The sequence below is a fragment of the Marmota marmota genome, unplaced genomic scaffold (assembly GCF_001458135.2).
Source record: "Marmota marmota marmota unplaced genomic scaffold, marMar, whole genome shotgun sequence".
Lineage (NCBI taxonomy): Eukaryota > Metazoa > Chordata > Mammalia > Rodentia > Sciuridae > Marmota > Marmota marmota.
In genome coordinates, this window is record NW_026000079.1 from 4,150,769 (window position 1) to 4,174,945 (window position 24,177).

General features: G+C 40.7%; 1 long non-coding RNA gene across 1 annotated transcript; it reads right to left on the reverse strand.

Annotated features, from left to right (window-relative positions):
* Positions 1 to 18,681: 18,681 nt before the first annotated feature.
* On the reverse strand, positions 18,682 to 20,594 carry LOC125620268. The gene is made up of 2 exons (XR_007351884.1): positions 20,343 to 20,594; positions 18,682 to 19,210 (listed from the first exon to the last, which is right to left on the reverse strand). It is a non-coding gene; the product is annotated as an uncharacterized LOC125620268 (long non-coding RNA).
* Positions 20,595 to 24,177: the final 3,583 nt, after the last annotated feature.

Sequence of the window (24,177 nt, forward strand, 5' to 3'; positions counted from 1 at the left end):
ATTTTTTTTTTTTTTTTTTTAAAGATAGAGTGAGAGAGGGAGGGAGAGAGAGAGAGAGAATTTTTAATATTTATTTTTTAGTTCTCGGCGGACACAACATCTTTGTTTGTATGTGGTGCTGAGGATCGAACCCAGGCCGCACACATGCCAAGCGAGCGCGCTACCGCTTGAGCCACATCCCCAGCCCCTTGAGTATTCTTTTTAAAAAAATATTTTGTTTTAGTTGTAGATGGACACAATACCTTCATTTTATTTATTTATTTTTATGTGGTGCCGAGGATCAAACCCAGGGCCTCACACGTGTTAGGCAAGTGCTCTACCCCTGAGCCACAGCCCCAACCCAAGTATTCTTTATAGTATGGCCTTGGTGGTCATGAATTCTTACAGTTTATTCTCAACCTGGAAAATTTTATTTCCCCATCGAGTTTGAAAATGAACTTTGCTGGGTATAGTAATCTTGGATGGCGGTTATTTTCTTTTAGATCTTGAAATAACTTGTTCCAGGACCTCCTTGACTTTGGGGTCTGAATTGAGAAATCAGAAGTGACCTTTACGGGTTTGCCGCAATATGATCTGATGTTTCTCTCTTGCAGCTTTTAATATTCTTTCATACATATTTTGTATGGTGGGCATTTTGATCATTACGTCTTGGAGAGCTTCTCATGTGGAGAGGTCTGTTTGCTCTCCTGTAAGCTCCTGTATGTGGATGTCTCTCATTTCTGACATGAACAAAGTTTTCTGTAACTATCTCATTGAAAATGTCCTGAAGGCCTCTAGCTTGTATTTCCATGTTCTTTTCTATCCCAGTGGTTTTTGGGTTTGGTCTTTAGATGGTGTCCCAGAGTTCTTACGTATTCTGATTGTATTCTTTATTTTTCCCCTTTATTGGATTCTGTGTACTCAAGTTTATATGCCCCGTGTTCAAGGCCTAAAGTTCTGTCTTCAAGAGCTGACATTCTATTTTATATGCAATCTAATTTTTAGTGATGCTTTCAAGGGAATTTTTAATTTGCTTAATTGTGTCTTTTATTTTTAGGAGTTCTGCTTGATTTCCTTTCACGGTTTCTATTTCTTTATTGAAGTGGACTTTATCTCCTGTATTTGCCCTCTTAATTCATTCCTTAGATCTTCTTTCAGTTCACTGAACATTTTAATAATCAGTTTTTTACAATCTTTCTCTGGGCTTTTGTCCACATCAGTACCACAGGGACCCTTTGTTGGGGGATTGTGGATTTTGGGAGATTTGTTTGCCTTTTCCCTCACGTTTTCAGATGTCTTGGACTTGCATCAATCAAGATGGATTTCCCTTCCTCTTTTTTAAACATGTCTCTCTGTGTGTAATTCTATTATTTGTTCTGGGACTTCTATTTTTGATACATGAATAGATGTCAAGGGGTGGAACTGAGGTCCCTCTCTGAATGCTCCTACTTGGATCTTTGTTTAGGTTTGGGTTTTTTTTTCTCCTCAGTTCTGTGAGTTGGAGTAATGTCAAGGCTCAGGTGGGCTTAGAGGGTGTGTGGGGTGAGATTCACTGTTGCTTGGTTGAGATGTGACTATTTCTCGGTGGGAGGATCTTGACATGTCCCAATCTCTTTTCAGTCCCTATTAGGAGAGGGGAGTCAGGAATGGCACTAATGTTAGCAACAAAAGTACAGCCTTAAGATAAATGTCTGGTGTTCACTTTGACATCTACAATACTAATTGCCACCTATGTAGGAATGGCGGGGTCAGCGCTTAACAACAGTACCAACAACATCAATAAAAAACATGAAGTAGGTCAGGTATTCAACAGCAGGTGTCCACTATGTTGTCCACGATATTAATAATCACGGCAACTTGAATGGGGAAGGAATTACACTGTCTATAGAATTTCTAGTACTTAGTGGGGTTATAGTTCCTTAAACAAGAGAATACAGGGTAGGAAGGCAAAAGAAAGTTTGAAATAGTGATCAGAGGAGAGGGAGGAGATAGGTCAGCTGTAAAACAGAAGGAAGAATAAGTTAACAAAAGTTATGGTAAAAAGGGAGAAGGAGAGGACAGGAAAATTTGACTGTTATTGGGGTAAGAGAGTGACGTAGGGGAGAAGGGAAGGCCCAGAACCTAAGTATAAAAGAACCAGGAAATGTAAGATCAAGGCAGCTGGAACCCTCATCTAAGTGTACCCCATCTAAGTGTAATACAGGCCAAATAATGAACCCATGCAGGAGAGAGCTACTAATGTATAAATAAAATTATATGAATGTGTGTGTGTATTTATATATCTATATACTCAAAACTGCCGTGAGAGCATACACAACCACACCTGCATACTCACACACCCACAGAACCATGTATAATAAAAAATTGAGAATAATGCAGTATTATAAAGTGATGTTTGAAAAAATGGAAAAAAAGTGTTAAAATTTGAAAGGAGTGGAAGAAAAGGAATATGGAGGAAAAAAAGTAAAAAAAAAAAAGTAAAAAAAATCTTAGTGAGAGATAAAGGGCTTATTTCTACCGTGGTGGACAGATCTGTTGGCAGGGATGGATTTTCAGTCTGTATACTTATTTTTGGCTTTGTCTTTTTCAATTAATTAATTTATTTTAATTAGGTATATATGGCAGCAGAATGCATTTTGATTCATTGTGCACAACTCCAGCACAAGTTTACATTTCTCTGGTTGTACACGATGTAGCATCATACCACATGTGCAGTCCTGCGTGTACCTAGGGTAATGATGTCCATCTCATTCCACCATCTTTCCTGCCCCAAGCATCCTCCCTCCCCTCCCTCCCCTTTGCCCAATTAAAGTTCCTCCATTTTTCCCGTGCCTTCCCCCTCCCTGTTATGGATCAGCATCCACTTATCAGAGAGAACTTTGGCCTTTGTTTTTTTGGGATTGGCCTACTTTGCTTAGCATGATATTCTCCAACTCCATCCATTTACCTGCAAATGGCATGATTTTTAAAAAATATTTATTTTATTTTTTAGTTGTAGTTGGACAGAATATCTTTATTTATTTTTATGTGGTTCGAGCACTCTACCACTGAGCCACAACCTCAGCCCCTAAATGCCATGATTTTATTCTCTTCTAATGCTGAGTAATATTCCATTGTGTATATACACCACAGTTTCTTTATCCATTCATCTACTGAAGGGCATCTAGGTTGGCTCCACAATTCAGCTATTGTGAATTGTGTTGCTATAAACATTGATGTGGCTGTGTCACTATAGTGTGCTGATTTTAAGTCCTTTGGGTATAAACCAAGGAGTGGGATAACTGGGTCAAATGGTGGTTCCATTCCCAGTTTTCTAAGGAATCCCCGTACTGCTATCCAGATTGGTCGCACCAGTCTTCAGTCCCAGCAATGTGTGAGTGTTTGTCTTTGGGCCCTTGAAGTGCAGATGGGCTTGCCTGGCCGCAGCCAGCATCCTATGGGGTGTCCGCTGTTACAGGATTTTTCTCCTTGGGGTCCAGAGGCTATGGTTCAGGCACCTTCCGGAGTAATTTGCCCAGGGCTGGTGACTTCACGGGTTTCTAGTCTCCGTCTGCTCACAGCTGTGCCGGTTGCCTGGGGACAGCTTTCAGCTCCTAGACGCACTTTCCTTCCCTGTGGGCGAGTTCTGGGCGGCTGAAGGGTGGATGGGTGGGAGGGTTCCACACCTCACTTGCAGAGGTTGTGAAATGCTCTCCCCCAGAGGACAGCTTTGAATCTGTTTTCACTGAGATGCTGCCCCTACCAACACGTGTCCACTAAAATCAGCCTTCCTCTGGGAGCCACAGCTTCCCCAGGCTGGCTTTTCTTTTTTTAAAAAAATTCTTCATCCGCCACCTGCATCTCTCTTCTGTGCTTCCTGCTCCACGCTGGTGCCTGGAGCTGGTGCCTCTCTAAGGTATTTCTTATGCTTGGGTACCAAATTTCTGTATCTCTCTCTCTCTCTCTCTCTCTCTCTTTCTATATATATATATATATATATATATATATATATTTTTTTTTTTTTTTTAATTACAGTCCAGTGGGCTGGGGTTGTGGCTCAGCCTAGCACATGTGAGGCTCTTTGTTCCATCCTCAGCACCACACAAGAGTAAATAAATAAAGCTATTGTGTCCATCTACAACTAAAAAAAATTTTTTTTAAATGACAGCTCAGCATTATGTTTCAATGAGGTTCCTTTGTTACTCACCTGGTTGAGGAGACGTCTTCCCGTTTTATGAGTCTGATGCTGAAGAACTGCTGAGCACAGCTTCCTTTCTCTACTCCGCCATCCTGACCTCCAGAGGGTAGATTTTTTTTGGTAATCCATTGTTGTGTACTATAGGAAATCACGGAAGTTCTATCCATTTTGGATTCCCTGTCAGTCAGTCTCGTTTTGAACGCCTTCACAGAGTCCAACTTCAGAAAGGCAAACAGGTTCTGAATCAATTCATCTGTGGCTTTGCGCCCGTGGCCTGATGGCCACACAGAGTGCTCTTAAAGTGATGCCAAGGGTTCCCTTGAAAATGTTTTTCACCGGGCCAGTGGAGGAACCTCGGGGTGTGAAGGCACCTCTGAGGTTTACAAGGTATGCAATGCCTACTTGCTTTGTGTCTTGTGTGTCCCGGCAGCCAGCGTGGGCTTCCCTCCTGTTGGAACCCTGAGCTGCATTCCAGGAGGCAGAGTGGTTCTGCTGGGAAGAGAGGCCACGTGGAGGAGCACGAGGCACCTCAGATATTAGCTCAATTGAGCTTGCAAATGACTTGACCTCAGCCTCTCTCTGACTGAATGCATGGGAGACCCCAGTTGAGAGCCAACCAGTGAGTCAGTCAGTCCAAAAATGGTTTCAGAGGTCTCAGTTCATAGATGGCGGACCCCGAGGGGATGCAGGACAACGTGGAGGACAGGCCTGGCAGAGGGAGGCGGAGAGCTGTATTAGTCTTTACCAAGAGGGCTATCTGGAGGAGGTGGCATAGCTAGGTTTGGAATCCGTGTCCTGTGACTGCATATCTAGTCCACCTCCCTTCCTGCCTTCTACTCCTCCCCATAGAAACCATCGGATATATACATTTTTGTATTGTTAATTATTCTACCAGAGGGAATATGCTTAGCAGTAAGTATGCAGGCTCTATGTAGGAATTTAAGCAAGTTAGTCTTTTAAGTCTCAGACTCTCTGTAAAAAGGAGACATTGACAGCATCTCAATAGACTTCTCTGTACCTGCCAGTATGTCAGATTGTATGGTTTGAATGATCCTTTTAATGGAACCAACTAAGATGCTTGATATGATTAATAATGAGATTCATCACTGATGAAAAATGAGATTTACGACTCAACTGGAATAAAACAAGAAACCTGCTTTTTTAAAAAGTTAAAGAAAGTCAGAACTGGGAGTAAGTTGACCGCCAAAGCAAATTCTTAGCTTAAGGGTTTCTGCCAAACCCCGAGGCCTTGAGCCTCTGCTGTGACAACAGCAGGGGTGCAGCTGTCAGGTATCTCAAGAGAAAGAGAACCAGTAGGAGAGGGGGGAGAGTCGGGGTAAGAAAGCAAGTCGGGGTGTTTATTTTAAGAAATTGGCTCTTGTGATTGTCAGGATTGACAAGTCCGAAATCTGCAGGGCAGGCTGGCTGGCAACTCCGGCAAGGGTCGAAGCCACAGTTCTGAATTCAAAATCTGCAGGGTGGGCCTCCAGCCTGAGACTCAGGTAGGGTTTCTTTGTTAAAGCCTCGTGGTAGAATTCTTTCTTCTTTAGGAAAGCTCAGTTTTAGCTCTTAAGAACTTCAACAGAGAGGATGAGGCCCACTCATACTATGGGGTCATATAACTCCTTACTTAAAGTCGGTTGATTGTAGATGTTGACCACATGCACAAAATACCTCTAGAAAAATCAGTGCAATGAAAAAGATATGCAAGGAGATTCAAAAAACAACCAAAAACCAAAAACAACAACAAAAAAACAACCCACCCAAAACCAAAACAACAATAAAAAACTCATAAAAAACCAAAAAACAAACAAACAAACAAAAAACTACCCTAAAGTGAGTTCTTTGAAATGACTAATAAAATAGAATAATATCTGGTAAGATAAATCAAAAAGAGAAAAAAAGGGGTAAATAAAACCATTAGGAATGAAAAGGAGACATATCTAGGGATTCAGCAAAAATTTAAAAAGTAAGTAGATGTTATGAATGGCTTTGTGTCAATAAATATAAAAGCAAATAAAATGGGGACACGTTCAGAAAAATGTAAATATTGAAAACAGCATTAAGAAGAAATATAAAATGTGAATAGTTATGTAACTATAAAGCATTTAAAATCTGCCCATGAAACAAAACATCAAACGCAGACAGTTTTGTCTACAAATGCTACCTAGTGTTCCAGAAACAGGTTTTTCTAGATACATAAAAATTCTTAGAGTATAAAGAATTTTGATATTTAGAAAGCCAGATTAACTTGACACCAAAACCAGAAATGGACAGTAAAATAAAACCAATTTCTCCTATGTATACAGATGCAAAATCCTAAAAAAATTATTAGTGACACAAATCTGGAATTGCATAAAAATGGTATGCAATAAATTGATTTTCACTCTAGGAATGAAAAGTTGATTCAAAATGAAAAATATACTTTAATGTTATTTATTAATAGATTAAAGAAGAAAACTCATGGAATCACCCCAATTTTTGGCAATTATATAAAATCCTTAGCAATCTAGTAAAATAAGCAAAAATTGAAAATCTAAATTGGTATGTATAAAAAAATTCAGTGTGACCTTTATGCTGAATGATATAATGTTAAATATATTCTTTAAATAATGAGAAATTGCCGGGTTTCTGTTCTTGCGACTAAAAGGCTCAGGTGTCACTCCAGTTGAACTGGGCTAACTGGGCTGCACAAAATAACCACACAAGAGACACAAATACCTTTCTCTTTGGGGTCGCTGTGACGGCTCCTCTGACCTTAAGGGTCCGCAGAAAGAGAGAGAGAGAGAGCACGCGCTGACCCCTTTTATTGAGGAGAAGCTATTCAAATGAGGCAAGGGGCCAGGTTTCAGGGGGCTGAGTCTATCTTCATGATGTCCACTGTCAGCAGGTTGACTGACACCTGGGTAGGCCACACCCAAGGGCACAGTAAGAGAAGGGGACACACACAAGGCACTTCCTGGAAGATTCTATCCTAAACAGGGCAAGGGGTTAGATTACAAAGGAACAGGTGAGCATAGCTTCACCCATGGGGCTGTAGCAAGACACATCCGTGCACGGGACACCAACCCTTGCACCCAAGAAGGGTGGGGAAAGATCTGCCACATTTCTGCAACTGAGCGCCTCAGCACCCAGCCAGGGAGTGTAACCCAGTCACGTGCAAGGTTGGCCTCCCACAAGAAATGAGTCAGAGATTTCACTATTACTATACCTCCAACCAGTACAGTAATATAAGAAAGTTAGAAGCATAGTGATTGGAAAGAAATTAATTAAACCGACAAAATCACAAAAATTTAACTATCTACACTGAAAACCCAAAGCAGTCTTACAAAATTTTAGAATTTGGGCAAGGTATTAATTTGTTAAATCTAAAATTGGAGTCATATGAATGGGCTCCAGACAGGGTACTTACCTATTCTTCGTCCCAACCTGAGGAATCAGAATGTTTAAAAAGAATTTAAAAAAAAAAAAAACAGATAAAATGCTTGAATAGACATTTTACAATAGAGAACATATGACTGTCTAATATTCATATAAATCTTCTTAGTCTCATTAGTGATTGTGATAACAATTGAGCTAAATATATGATTTTAGAGGTATAAAAGAACAGAATCAACATAAAGTTCAAGTTTAGAGTGATATCATTTTATGTTCACAATAGTAAAAAGTTGATATATCTGACAATACATGTTGGTCAGGCTGCGGAGGAACAGAAACACTTATGAACTGCTGGTGAGGATTTAAATTGTGCTGGCAATTTCCTAAATTGAAGATAGGCATATCCTAGATCTTGACAATTCTGCTAAATCCAGAGATGCTTTTGCATATGTGGGAAGAAATATGTTTAAAAATGTTCACAGGAAAAAAAATACTCATAGTAACATTGTAAAACTGAAAACAGTTTACATATCATAAAGAATACAATAAAGAAGTACACAGTACTAAAATTATAAGTTGACCAAGTCTACTTATAATGCAACATGGTAGTGAAAATTAATGAACGATAGTTTTATGCTTCAATGTTGATAAATCTCAGAAAAATAATGTTGGGTGAAATAAGCATATCTCAGAAGTGAACATAAAGTATGAATTAATTTATATAAATTAAAATGTCAAAATTAAACATTTTACCACTTAGATTAGTGTACATATATAGTAAAACTTATGAAGTAAATTCTAGGTAAAGTGAACTTGGGACTTGTTATAGGGAGAAGGCATTCAGCAGGCTTCTAAACTACTAGCGATTATCTGTTTCTTAAGATGGGTATTGGATGCCCAAGGTGTTTATTTTATTATTATTTTTAGACCATAGCTGTATAATACATACTTTTTGACCATATAGGATATTTGAAAATTTTAAAAGGAAAACCAAAATTATGGCAATATTTTCCCCATAAAGAAGGAACAGACAAAAGGCATAGACTGCCTCTTCAGACCAGCAGACTATGGCAGGAGCTCAGGCCCGGCCCAGATCCGCCCACACTGGCACACCTGAGACCCAGGCCCAGGGTAGGTATGAGTTTGCCATTCCTGCCCCCAACCTGGGAGCTCAAGCCTAACCCACTTCCATCCTGGGACACTGCAGACATCGCTATAGCCTTCCCCATGCAGTAGCCCCTACCTTTTTGACAACAGATAGGGCCTAGAAGCAGCTGCATCTCAGAGCAGGCATCCCAAAGACAGTGTAAGGCCTACTCTTTCAGCCCCATCTCTGCAAGACATTGTATCCACCTTATCTATGCTAAGCCCCAGGCCAATACCATTCTTTAAAAAAAAAATTTAATTATTTTTTAAAATTTATATATGACAGCGGAATGCATTACAATTCTTATTTTTGTGCTCTTTTAGAGCACAGTTTTTCATATCACTGGTTGTATACAAAGTATATTCACACCAATTCATGTCTTCATACATGTACTTTGGATAATAATGATCCTCACATTCCACCATCATTTATAACCCCATGCCCTTCCCTTCCCCTCCACCAGGCCAACATCATTCTAAATGGAGAAAAATTGAAAGCATTCCCTCTAAAAACTGGAACAAGACAGGGATGCCCTCTTTTACCACTTTTATTTAACATAGTTCTTGAAACACTGGCCAGAGCAATTAGACGAAAGAAATTAAAGGGATACAGATAGGAAAAGAAGAACTCAAATTAGCAGTATTTGTTGATGATATGATTCTATACCTAGAAGACCCAAAAAATTCCACCAAAAAACTTCTAGAACTGGTAAATGAATTCATCAAAGTAGCAGAATACAAATCAACACCCATAAATCAAAGGCATTTCTGTATATCAGTGACAAATCCTCTGAAAGGGAAACAAGGAAAACTACCCCTTTTACAATAGCATCAAAAACAAAAAAACTTGGGAATCAACTTAACAAAAGAGGTGAAAGACCTCTACAATGAAAACTACAGAATGCTTAAAAAAAAAAAAGAAAGAAATTAAAGAAGATCTTAAAAAATGGAAAGATCTCCTGTGTTCTTGGAGTGGCAGAATTAATATTGTCACATGACCATACTACCAAAAGCACTATACAGATTTAATGCAATTCTGATCAAAATCCCAATGACATTCCTCTTAGAGATAGAAAAAGCAGTCATGAAATTCATCTGGAAAAATAAGAGACCCAGAATAGCTAAAGTAATCCTTAGCAGGAAGAGTGAAGCAGGGGGCATCAATCCATCCTAGGTCCTTGATCGACTTTGAGATGAGTTTTGTGCATGGTGAGAGATAGGGGCTTAATTTCATTTTGTCACATATGGATTTCCAATATTCTCAGCACCATTTGTTGAAGAGGCTATCTTTTCTCCAATGTATGTTTTTGGTGCTTTTGTCAAATATAAAATAACTGTAATTATGTGGGTTAGTCTCTGTGTCCTCTATTCTGTACCATTGGTCTACCAATCTGTTTTGGTGCCAAATAGAAGAAAAAGTAGGCCCAAATATTCATTATGTTGGATTAGGCCCCAAATTCCTTAATAAGACTCCTATATTGCAAGAATTAATATCAAGAATCAATAAATGGATGGATTCAAACTAAAAAGCTTCTTCTCAGAAAAAGAAACAATCAGTGAGGTGAATAGAGAGCCTACTAATTGAGAACAAATTCTTACCACAAGCATGTCAGATAGAGCACTATTCTCTAGGATATAAAAAGAACTCAAAAATCAACACACCCACACACACAAAACAACAACAACAACAACAATCAATAAATGGGCCAAAGAACTGAGCAGACACTTCTCAGAAGGAGATATACAATCAATCAACAAATATATGAAAAAATGTTGAACATCTCCAGCATTTAGAGAAATGCAAATCAAAACTAAGATTTTATCTCATTTCAGTCAGAATAGCAGCTATTAAGAATACAAACAACAATAAGTGTTGGTGAGGATGTGGAGGAAAAGACACACTCATACATTGCTGGTGGGCCTGCAAATTGGTGCAGTCAATATGGAAAGAGGTATGGAAATTCCTTGGAAAACTGGGAATGAAACCAGCATTTGACCCAGCTATCCCACTCCACAGTTTATACCCAAAGGACTTAAAAAGAGCATACTACAGGGACACAGCCACATCAATGTTTATAGCAGCACAATTCACAATAGCTAAACTGTGAAACCAACCTAGATGCTCTTCAGTAGATGAATGGATAAAGAAAATGTGATATATATACATAGTGGAATATTATTCAGCATTAAAAGAGAATAAAATCATGGCACTTGCAGGTAAATGGATGGAGTTGGAGAATATAATGCTAAGTGAAGTCAGACAATCCCCCAATAACAAATGCTAAATGATTTCTGATTTTAAGGATGCTGATGCATAATATGCTGTGGGGGTTAGAGGGGGGATGGGAGGATTAAATGAACTCTAGATAGGGCAAAGGGGAAAGGGGGAGGGAAGGGAAGGGAGGAGGCAAAGGGGAAGGGTAGAAAAGATGGTGGAATGAGATGGTCATCATCATCCTCAGTACATGTATGAAGACACAAAGTATGAGACTCTACTTTGTGTACAACCAGAGATATGAAAAATTGTGCTCTGCAATGGAGTATTACTCTGCATTAAAAAATGACAAAATCATAGAATTTACAGGGAAATGAATGGCATTAGAGCAGATTATGCTAAGTGAAGCTAGCCAATCCCTAAAAAACAAATGCCAAATGTCTTCTTTGATATAAGGAGAGTAACTAAGAACAGAGTAGGGTCGAAGAGCATGAGAAGAAGATTAACATTAAATAGGGATGAGAGATGGGAGGGAAAGGGAGAGAGAAGGGAAATTGCATGGAAATGGAAGGAGACCCTCAGAGTTATACAAAAGTAGATACAAGAGGAAGTGAGGGGAAAGGGAAAAATAATACAAGGGGGACAAATGAATGCCAGTAGAGGGGGCAGAGAGAGAAGAGGCGAGGGGAGGGGAGGGGAGGGGGGATAGTAGAGGATAGGAAAGGCAGCAGAACACAACAGACACTAGTATGGCAATATGTAAATCAATGGATGTGTAACTGATGTGATTCTGCAATCTGTATTTGGGGTAAAAAAGGGAGCTCATAACCCACTTGAATCAAAGTGTGAAATATGATATATCAAGAATTATGTAATGTTTTGAACAGCCAACAATAAAAAATTAAAAAAAAATGTGCTCTGGATGTGTGATATGAATTGTGATGCATCCTGCTGTCATATAAAAAGTTAAAATTTAAAAAAATATTAAAGATGAGGCTGCCACCATCATCTTCTTTTTAGAACCCACTAAATAAATCTGAAATGTTCTTGAAAAACAAATAGATGATATTAAAATTCACTTTTGTCATTGTCATCATGGAAGAATCAAGTAACATTCATGATTTTTCTTTCTTCTTTGTTGTGATAGTCCATAGTGAAAAGTTAGTTAGCCTTCCACTTTGAACATTTATGCTTTTATCTTGAGCAGCAGCCATTTTTATCTTTGGTGTCACTAGAGTCAGATATTTCTTGGTGATGCCTAAGAATATGTGGCCATGCCTTTTTCAGGCAACTAGGGACTCTAAAAAATGGATATAATCACAATAATAGAAATATTGTTTGGCTACCATCATACTGAGCATATTTTATTCTCATATTAGCACACTAGTTGACATGGTATGTATCAGTTTGGTTATTTCTGCTTATTGTACTTGTATTTACATAAATAGTATTACTTAATTTACTTTTATAGATAATAAATATCCTTCATCTTGTGAATTAATGTTTTCTGAAATAATATTATTTCGAGTTTGCTACATGGAATCCTGTGAAAATTATAATAATTTACATCTTTTCTGCCAAATGTAAGAACACTTTATTCAACTAAACTATTTGTTTCAAAATTTTAATTCAAAACACTTAAGGTAAATTCTGTAATAACAACTGTCAGATTACATTCTGATATTTTCTATTCTACTCCATTTTAATTAAATGTTTATACTTTTTAAATTCTAATTGGTAGCTATTTAATTTTCTATCATGACACTAGTGGGTTCTTTTTATTCTCCCCTATTCCAATAGATACAGAATCATCTCTTCTTGATAACAAAGAATGTTTAATTATTTGAATTAATATTTTTCTTTTGTATGTTAGATTTATATTTTTTACATTGCTTTAAACCTTAAATGTAAATTTCATACATGTTCTTTTTTTAATATAGTATCCTTGTAACTTGGACATCAAACACATATGGTATAGAACTTTGGGGAAATAAATGTCTTTATATTGATGTTTTCCTCTAGAATTATTTATCTTATATGATTGTTATAAGGATTAATATTTGCTTTATATAAATATCAGTTTTACTGTGATTATACATAGCATTATATATTGCAAAGTGCTAACTTGAAGGCGAATGAGACATTTTGTCATGTCTCAATATCTTTAAATACTATATTTTAATTTTTTAAGAATTTTTACATTTTGAGGAATGCAAAATCACCATTACTGATTTATGAAATAAAATATTTTTAAAAAATCAAAAAGAAGGAACAGCAATACAGGGCAAAGAGCTCAACTTCTGTAATTAGTCTGACTTGGGTTGAAATTATGGCTCTATCACTTACCATTTTAATAATTCTCATAACAGAACTTAGGCTGTGACTGAGAGTCTACACCTAACAGAAGCCAAACAGTGTTGCCTCTTGGGTTGAAGTCAAACCCAATAGGAAACTAAAAAAGTTGTTTCTGGGATTTTGTTCTCACAGAGAAGCAGATTTGTGTGAAGTGATTTGATGAGAAAGTGCTCCCAGGAGAGATCCACCAGAGCTAGGAAGGAAGTAGAAAAGGAAAAGGAAGGAGGTCATAAAGGTGAGCCCCAGCAGAGCTCCCCGTTCCACCTGATCCCAAGGAGCCTCGGAGTAGGAACTGCTTCTCAGAGTCCGTTACACCTTGAGGCAAATGAGCTGAACTTCTAACTCCCAGACCTTTCATTGGCTATGGGAAGTTGGAGCATAGAACTCTTCCCCATTTCTGTCTCTCCATATGAGCGAAAAGGTCAAGTCAAGGACAACCTTCTGACAATTTCATATACAAATTGTGTGTGGCAAAGTGTGCAGAAACTGATAGTGATCCAAATTGTTAGAGTGATTCAGGGTATCTGAGCCGGGCACCAATAGATCTATTATAAAGAATGATATTAGACTACTATATGTGGCTGGTGTACAGATTATGCAAGTACATTTGCAAAAAAAAAAAAAAAACCCAAAAACAACCACAACCCTTTATTTTTTAGTGAATGGGTGTGTGTATAGAGGAGGGGCTTACATTTCCAGATGCCCCTGAAAAATTGAACAATAATTATGCTTATTAAGGCTACAATAGTGGGTGTAGTGGCGCACACCTGTAATCCTAGTGGCTCAGGATGCTGAGACAGGAGGATTGCAAGTTTGAGAGCAGCTTCAGCAACTTGGTGAGACCCTGTCTCAAAAAATACAAAGGTTTGGGGGATGTGGCTTAGCAGTTAATTGCCCCTGGGTTCATTTCCAAGTATCAAACAAACAAACAAACAAACAAAAACATAATAAACATACTGTACAGAGCTAACTATGGAGAGGTTTCAGTTCTGATGATGTCAAAGTTAAAATGATTTAACAGTCTTCTAATAACAATGATAAATATTGGGGAAAATATGAAAAATAATTTCTTTTGAAGTCTTTTGAATCTTTGAGAGCAATAAAAATAAAAAATTGAAGCAGGTAGGATGCTAGAAAAAGCTGTGTGCAAGAGGACAATTAAGAGTTGGAGAGCTAGAGCTGAGTGTGACTTCACTGGCTTCTGGTACCCGAGGGACAGAGTCTGAGTTCTGACAAGCTAGATAGTCTTGGTAAAAATCTTGTTTTTTTTTTTTTTTTGGTCCCACTTTCAGAGAAGTTACACTTTAGGAATTAATACGGTAATGAAGGACCAAGGGTAACATCCTAGAAATAAGGTCTAAACAGATACAGATTCACTGTAACCAAGCCTAAAGGGAATTCTTTAGATACGGATTAGGGGGTCTGCTATTAATGTACCTCTCTACCAGACAGATTACAGGTTTTCTCAGAGGAAAAAATAGAACCAGAAAACGCAACATTACTAAATGTGAAAACAACATCAACAAACAACAATGAAATCCTATGACCCATAATCAGGAGAATAAATAATCTAGAGAAGGAGAACAAAAGAAGGATGAGCAGATGGTAGAGTTAACAGATTTAAAAAGCTAATGTTAAAGAATTTATAGAAAAATGCTCAGATAAATAATCTTTAAAAGGGGACTCTGCATAGTAAAATGGGCACCTTACAAAAGTCACAAATGGAAATTCTGGAAATAAACAAGCAGTATTTTAAATTAAAATATTCATTTGATTGAATATTTTAATTTAAAGAATATTCTTCTTCTCAGAAGACTGAAAGGTGTATTTTTGGAAGATTGTTTATCCCTTCTGAAGGTCATGTTGAAATATGATTCCCAGGGTAATGTTGAAATGAGTGATAATAGAAACAGAACACATGAATATTTTATTTGTAGAAAGCTAAGTATTTTTTTTAAAGAGAGAGAGAGAGAGAGAGAGAGAAGAGAGAAAGAGAGAATTTTTTAATATTTATTTTTCAGTTTTCGGTGGACACAAAACTTTATTTTATTTTTATGTGGTGCTGAGGATTGAACCCAGCGCCCCGCGCATGCCAGGCAAGCATGTTACTGCTTGGGACACATCCCCAGCCCAGAAAGTTAGGTATTGATCAATACTACAGCAAAAACAAAACCAAGTGTGTGTTGGTGAGCTGCAAACCATCACTATCAGGAACTCTGAGGCACCTTGGGAAAACTGACTATTATTCATCAAAGCTTAACATGTACAAATCTCGTGATAGCAAAAAGTTGAAAATAGCAACCCAAATGTCAATCAACAGTAGAAAAACTATGGCACATTCATATACTGCTAAACCATATAAAAGTGAAAAATAAAATATTACTGCTCAAAGAAAATACCCGAATGAATTTTATGAATTTAATACAAAGCAAAAGAAGCCATAGACAAAACACATGCAAGATAGTTTTGGATGGATATTAGCAAGAAACCAGGAGAGGGATTATGACACTTGGGACTAGCACAGAAATAATAAAAGATGTATCAAGGAGTGTAGGAAGGACAGCTTTACATTATGCATGTCATTTATCCCTCAACTCCAAACAGCTTTAAATTATTGCATTTTGATTTATCTCTAGTGTTTTTGAGTGGATCTCCTTGCACATATTGATATTTTCAGCAGCTGCTGTAGGTATTACACTACAGATAACTCACCATGGTGTTTTGGGTAGGGAAACCATCTTACCTCCATTTAGGCTCCTTTACTTCTCTATTTATAATACAGTTGTTTTAACATTTCCTCTACATCCATGAAAAGCACATTGATGATACAGTTCCTAACTATGAAACATAATTTTAAAAAACTCAGAAGGAAAAGGATACTGTCCTATATTTACCCATACTTTGACCCTTTTTATCTCTCTTTCTTTCTTCCTGATATTGCAAATTCACTTCTTTATCATTTCCTTTTTGTTTTAAGACCTTCCATTAGCCATTCTTCTAGGATGGGTCCGCTGGCAACAAATGTTCATACTTCTCTTTCATACGGACTGATAATTTCTAAAGGATATTTTCACTGGACACAGAATTTGGAGTTAATAGTTCTCTTTTAGTTCTTGAAAAATGTGGTACTACTTCTTTGTGGACTTCATGGTTTATGACAAGAAATCTCTGTTACCCAAGTCATACTTCCTTTATGTTATTTTCTTTACTTATTTCAAGATTTTTTTCTGTGCCATCATTTTTCAAAAACTGAATATGATGTTTGTTGATGTGACTATTTTTGGGTTTGTCCTGTTTGAAGTCTGCTCATCTTGAATCCAAAGATTGATTCACTGACCACATTTGGGTGATTTTGAGATCATTTCTTCTAATATTTTTCAGTCCCAAACCCTTTCTCCTCTCCTTCTGAGTCTCTAGGGACACAAATGCTAGCAGGTTTTGTTGTCTCACAGATTCATTCTCTCTCTCTCTCTCTCTCCAGTCTACTGATCTAGTTTTTAGCTAATTAGTTCTTTACTCTGTCATCCCCATCTAATTATAGAGACTATCCAGTGAGATTAAAAAAATTTTCAGTTCTAAAATTCAGTTCTATAAAAGGTTACATTTCTTTTGTTCTAAAATTTCAACTTGGTTCTTCCAATGTCTTTGCTGAGACTTTTCTAATTTTTAAAATTTGTTTCAATTGTTTATAGTTTCTTATTGAAGCATTTTATAATGAGTTTTTATTAAAATCTTGACCGATAATCCTCAAATCTCTGTCATTTCAGTGATGGCATCAATTTATTGGGTCTTTCCTCATTCCAATTAAGAATTTTCCTGGTTGTTGATATGATGAGTGACTTTTTTTTATAGTGTGCTGAACATTTTGGGAATTATGAGACTTGTATCTTTGCTATACCATAGCAGTGTTTGTGTGTGTTGGGGGAGGGAGAGTGGTAGGGCTTCTTAGCTCCCAGGAACTCCTTCCAGGGTGGAAGTCTATACATTTTTTTCCATGTGGTATTGGTTGAAGTAGGGTGGGTGTTGTCAAAAAGGGATGACTTGATTTGCTAAGTCATTCCTTTCCTGATTCTTTGGATAAATAAAGGTTTTTTTTTTTTTGAGGGATTATTTTTGTTTACATCTGTCAACGTTTTCTGGTTGTAGAATTCTGAGTGCCCAATCTAGTATACCTAGTGGGGAAAAAGAAAATTCAGGGAATTACAAACTTATCTGGGTCAGTTCCTTAGTTCTGAGGACTTTAGTTACTCTGCCTTCTTCTTTCCTTCTTTCTAGGCTTTTTAATTTTTGTTTTATATGCTATGTCCAGAGATTTTTATCTCTAATTAACAGAAACAGTAGGGAGAAATATGTCTACCCCACCGTGTCTATTTCATTTGTTTAAAAATAACATAAAATAATACACAAGGTGGACTACTATATTGTTAAGGCTGCTACCTGTTCTGATTTGTGTTACTGACGTAAAAATGATGAAGGTGATGATGACTCTATATGAAGAATTGGAGGAGAATTTGTCTTTTTTTTTTTTCTAGTAGTGACTAGATGGGAAAGTGATCTTGATTTTTTGATGAAGTAGTTTTGCTCTGAGTACATTTTGCTTTAAGTAAATGAGTAAAATCAGAATATAGAACAGAAGCTGGCTAGGTGGATGATCTGCCCCTTGACTGAAGACTAGGCAATTGACACATCCCTTGGAACCATTGTAGCTTCCTCCTAGTTAACTGGGAAGTTTCATGAGTTTTCCCGCGACCTCCTGGTACTGATGTTTAACATCTCACGCATTTATGCTGTATCTTCCCAAGCTGGGTGAAAACCCTTCAAGAGGGCAGACAATAGCTTCCCTACTTCCTTCTGTTCCTACAGGTACCTAGGAGAGTGCCTTTCCCACTGCAGAGGCTCTTGAATATCTCATAGGCTGTCCTTTCTCCTGTGAGTCTGGGCAGCTGGGTGCCTAGGTGCAGTCACCCTATTATCAGACTTTGCTGAGTAAGATGCAGATCATGAGAGAGGGGTCTTTTCAGGGCAGCTTGTCTACAAAAACAAAACAAATCAAAAAACAAAACAAAACCATCCAATCAACGGAACAAAACAAAAATCTAGATGAGGAGACTCATGGTGGCTACCCAACTCACTGTGTGTGTGTGTGTGTGTGTGTGTGTGTTGGTGGTGGTTAGTGAAAGTCACTTTCCAGGAGTTTTGAGTTTTGGGAGCACTTCATGATGGTAAGCCACAAACCAGATTTTCACATTTTTGGTCATTGTTTACTAGCCATTCCTCCCCTGCGGACTCCCTCTATCCTCCCCCCCCACTCTCTCCACAATAGAATATTCGTTGAATGAATGTAAGTGTGGATGGATGAATGGAAGAATGAAGAACAGGACAAAAAGGGTGAATTTGGAAGCTACAAAAACTGCTGGAGACCCAGAGATTCTCATGAATTGCAACTTTATTGATTAAGGAGGCACTGGAGTTGGGAGGTAGTCATACAGAAACCAAGAAAAAAAGCTGCAGAATGATTCGAGGCAGCCTGAGGACTGCTTGGCTTCTTCCGTGGTGGTGAAGACGGGAAGATTCGGGAAGGCGGCAACATCATGAGATCGCTAAGCCCGCTGGCGCCCGGGAGAACACCTCCAGCTCCTTCTCCGCGGCAGCCTGGGGGCCTTATTTGCACGGCCAGGAAGGCGCCTGCTTCTGCTGGGTCTGGTGGCAGATAGGGACGCCCTTGCCGTCCCCAGAGCCACCCCCGGAGGAGCCACCGCCGCAGCTGGAGCCGCCGCCGCCTCCGGAGGAACCACCGCCGCAGCCGCCGCCGCCCCCGCCGCTGGAGAANCTATAGAAGCCGCAGCCACCGCTGCCGCCGCCGCCACCGCCGCCGCCAGAGGTCTTCCCGCAACCCGCTGGGGGAAAGGGGGTGGGTTGCTTTTTCTGGTGGGACATCTTGTCTAAGGAGGAAGGGGACCCTGGAAAGAGAAAAGAGCATCACTGGACCAGCGACAGTAGGAGGCAGCACAGAAGACAGCTGCACGGCGACAACACCCCGGAGGCTCCTGGCGCCTCCCTTGGGCCGCTCTGTTCAGGTGCCAGGACTTGAGGATCGCTACTTTTGCAGAAGGTTCCATCCAGCAGAAGGCCCTTTTGCCCAGTTTTGAAGCCCAGCTAGTGTGCCTGCCCTCTCTCCCAGCTCTTCTGATCTCTGTTGTGAATTGGGGCAGATCACCCCCTCGGGCTCCTGCTTCTCATCTTCTGTAAAATGAGGTGTTGGAACACTTTGACACCTAGGTCGCTTCCCATCCAACACAGGTTTTCTGAGTTAAAGTAGAAAACTACCCCAGATCTCTACCTAGGATGGGGGAGGTGTGTCGGGGTGTCACAGTCCCGGTTTGCGTTCCATTCTCTGCAGAAGCCCATAGTTCAAACTCTTGCTCTGTCCCAGTGAGGGAGGCTGTGATTGAAGGACTAGTTACTAGAAAAGGCTCTGCTGTGAATGGAAACAGGGGAAAGGACCCTGATGGTCCTAGGGACCAGCGTCTTGGATATATTGGACATATCTTTTAAGAGATGCTAAGTCCAAATTTGGTAGAAGGAACTGTAAATAGTAGGAATTTGTGTCCACAGCATCTCATAAGCCATTACCCTCTCAGTCATCTGAGAATGATGATCTGAGAGGGTAATGGCTTATCCATCCAAATCCTCTTTGAAACAGGATTTGGATTTTTGTGGCTCCTAAAACCCCTCTTCTCTGCAGCATTCCTTGAACCATTCTGTTCTATGAGAGTGTGCTCAGTCTCTCTTCCCGACAGGTTCATGAAGTTCATCCAACCCCTGCACAGGCTGCCTTGCTCAGCCACTGCAGAGTACGTCCCCCAGTGTGTCTGGTACTGCCCCAGAGAGGGCCAAGATAGACGCATCTTGGTGGAGGTTACAGTCTGGCCAGAGGACCGGAAACACTATCTGCACCTGGGTCCTCCATCCCTTTCCTGAATCCCTTCTCCTTATGAATGCAGCAGTGAAGGACCTGTAGCTCCCAGAGAGAGAGGCCTGTTCACCCACACATGTAGGCCTGAGCAGGAAGCCAGGAGAACCCACACTTACCTGAAGCACCAGGAAGGGTGAGTGAGGAGAGGAGATGCTGATGTGGGGAGCACTGGAGCTCCTGGGGTTTTATACTCTGCCTTCTCTGACTCACTTATTGATTGGTTCAGCTTCTTGTGTTTGTCCTCACTTACCTGACCGGTAGCTATGGGCCCCACCTCCCTGCGATTGCAGGCGCAGGGTGACCCATTCATGAAGATTTTTGGCATTCTTGAGATAGTCAGCTTAGTGTATGACTGGCCCCTTCTCTGATGCAACTGTCAGGACAGGCTGGTCAGTGGGGATGGCCAGCCAGAGTGGATGGCAGACATTGTTTCCAAAACCCCTGGCCTGGAGCACGTGCCATAACCAGAGGGTTGTGCTTGAGGAATAGGTCCAAGGCACAGGTCTTGAGGTGGCCTAAGAGAGGCAAACTGGAGGTCTCAGTCCTTGGTTCAAGGGGTAGGACTTCAAATTCCCGTTTGGTTTTAAAATATATTATTCTTCAATTCTAGGTGGGTACAATATCTTTATTTTTATGTGGTGCTGAGGATCGAACCCAGTGCCTCACACACGCTAGGCGAGCGCTCTACCTCTGAGCCACAACCCCAGCCCTTGCCAAAATTTCTATCCTGGGGTCTCATGAGTGCTTTGCTGGGGGGTGTTTCTGTCTTGCCTACTGGACTGTGAGGGTGCATGGGCTCCCAGCTCCCAGGTCTGGATGGCTCACCAGGGACAGTGCTGTAACTAATGTGATATTGGGGGCTACTTTGAATTGTCTGTTGAGACAGCTGGTGTTTGAGAGGGTTGATCATCAATACCGACTTTCCTTGCAGAGGCACAGACTAAAGAGATGGACCATGTAGTTCTTTCTACCATGGCCCTTTGTCTCTGGTGTTCTGTCATAGGGTATGTGACATTGACCTCAGTCAGAGGGGCAGCTGTGGAATGGAATGAACTTGAGATTAGGTGACCTGGTTTGGGTGCTCCTTTTGCTGCCTGCCACCTGTGTCACCTTGAGCAAAGTCATAGCACTTTATGCAGTTCCTGCATAGAGGAGACACTCAGCAGGTATTTGTTGAATGACCATCATCTTGTCTCCCAAGTAGGAATAGGAATATCTATTTTGCAGGCATATGAAAGAGGGCATAGTAGTGCACAGTCTAGAAGGAGATGCTCTCTTTTTGTTGTTTTCTGATATAACAGCACATCCTGACTTTCAACTTGGCCTGCCCTTGGACTCTGGCCTGGAAAGAGTCCCTGGGTGGCTTGAGGCAAGCTCAACTCTTCTACTCCTAGGAGATTGACTCAAAACTTTCCTATTGACCCTGGACCGGCAGCATCCGCTCTGCGTACGAGGAAAAGCAGGCCCCCTTTCTTTCATCACCGGAACTCAGTTGCTGTTGTTGAGGATACCACACTTGAACTTTGTTCTGCCTAGCAATGTGTTGAAATAGTAGCTTCAGTCAGAATTGGTTGTTAATTATGGTGGAGTTTTAATGATCCAAATGATCCTGATTAGACTGTGGCCTTCAGAAACTTGTGGCACTAGTTTCAGTTTGGACAGCATGAACCCAGGTGACCCAAGAGAACCTGGGTGTTTCTCTCCTTAGAGAATAACCAGGAGGGAGAAGCCAGGCTCTGTGGGAGATGGCACACTTCTCCCCTGGAAGCTGAGGTGCCATGGAGATTTTGCAGGGAAACGGTACCTAACTTGTGATTACCATAGGTATAAAAAGGAACCGTTTTGCTTAGTGGGGCTGCGAGGGAGAGGAGGAGCACGTTTGGACCACACCTCCCAGCGCTGATGTTGTGTGGCCCGGGTTTTCCTGTTGTGAGGGTTCACCAGTCCTTATAAAGTCTAAGCAAAAGAATGTCCACAGCCAGGTGAGGTGGCACATGCCTGTAATCCCAGGGGCTTGGGAGGCTGAGGCAGGAGGATTGTTTCAGTTCAAGGCTAGATAGACTCAGCAATTCAGTGAGCAATTCAGCGACTTAGGGAGACTCTGTCTCAAAATTAAAAAAAAAAATTGTAAAGGACTGGGGATGTAGCTCAGTGGTCAGGTGGCCCTGGGTTCAGTCCCCAGTATCAGGAAAAACAAAACAAAGGAGGCAGATATGGCATGACACTGACGGTGGTCCCAGGTCTGGTGGGTCCCAGCCCTGAGCTAGCTTTGCATGAGGTGTGAACGGACAAGTCTATTTTCCATTTTATCCCTCAAGACCAGAAGTAGTCCTGATGGCATATCTGTGTGGACAGCAACTGATTATCAGCTTTAATCATATCAGAGAGGAAATGATAGGTGTTCATAGGATTATGACACATAGGTATTTAGGATTTTGTAAAACTTGGTATGCCAGATTTTAAAGATTTATAGCCCTTAGACACTTAACCCTGAAATGCATACTTGCTAGCACGTCTGACTTGTGCAGCAGCGTGACAGTTTAGGACTCAGTTCCTGCTTATACCTGTATGTGCAGAGGAGATAGGTCCTTAAAGCAAATGTTTCAAAGTGCCAGTGTGGTGACAGGCATTTCAGTAGTGCTCAGTAAGTTCCACCGGAGCTGAAGCAAGCTCTGGAGGCCTATTGACTGACAGTGGTTGAAAGGTTTCGGTTTGAAACGGCAGGTAAACCCAGCCCTTGTGCAGAGACTCCAGGGTCAGCCTCAGAAGCGACATTTGCTAGTGGGGTTTCATCTTTCTTCTGATGCTGCTTTCAGTATCTGTCTGATGGGCAGGCCCCACAGAGGAGGTGTGGGCATGCTTGCTTGTGTGTGTGTGAGTGGTGGCAATTCCTCAGAAACATGTGGCAGTTGGGAGTGTTAAGGAGACATCAGGGCTTATCTATGATCACAGATACGTCCTTTGGAGAAGACTCAGCTTCTGATGCATGAACCTCAACAAAGCTGGAGAGGCCTTCTTCTCGCTTCTCACCTTCCTCTGTAGGCACCTTCCTGAGAGCAGGAGAGGAGGAGGCAGTGGAGACAGCGTGAGGAGCACCGGTGTCTTCACAGGCTCTGTTGGAGGGGACGTAGGAAGGGAGGAATCAGAAGGCTGCTTCTTTGATGGGAGGCACACAGCTCTTGTCCTCCGGGGCCCCAGACTGAGGCAAGATAGGAGCTCTTGATTTGGGGAGCTGCCTTCTGATACAAGATTGTCCACCATCATATTCAAGTAGCCAAAGCTACACACATGCATTCTCGTGACCAGTGCTGACCATTTAGGTAGTTAAAGTTAACAGGGTCACAGGTGGTTTGGAAAGAATAGAATGCACACAGGAAAGGGCTTGGTAGCTTAGCAGGACTTGAGTAGAACTCTGGATGCCCCATATGTTTATGTGGAATGGGAACATTTTCTCCTGCAGTCTTGGCCCAGGAAGTCTCTGGGAGGCCCAGGCAACCTTCCCTGCTCTCTCAGCCCTCCTGGCCTGCAGTTTGAAGGGGTGGTTGCTGTTGGGTGTTAAGTGGGAGGACCCTTGGAGGTCGGGGAGAGAGCAGCTCTGCTGTGGAATTCTCTCTCCAGGAAACTGCCCTGGATTCATCCCAGTTGCTGATTCCATCTCCCAAATCTCTTTCCCTTATCCAAGGTAACGACTGACACCTCTGCTGAATCTGTCTCTCACAAGTTATAGCTGCGCTTGGGGCAGGCTCCTTTTAGTCATTTACTCTGCATCCTAAAATCCCCGTACCCTGGGATCTCATCAGGACGTATGGCCTCAAACGGGCCGTCTTTTGGCCAGGCACAGCTTCGTGCCCTCTGACAGACAGGGAGTGGAGGGTGATGCCCCCAACTCCTCTGGGACAGTTTTATGCACTGATGAACTACAGGTTTTGGGAGGGCATGTAGCCATCTTCC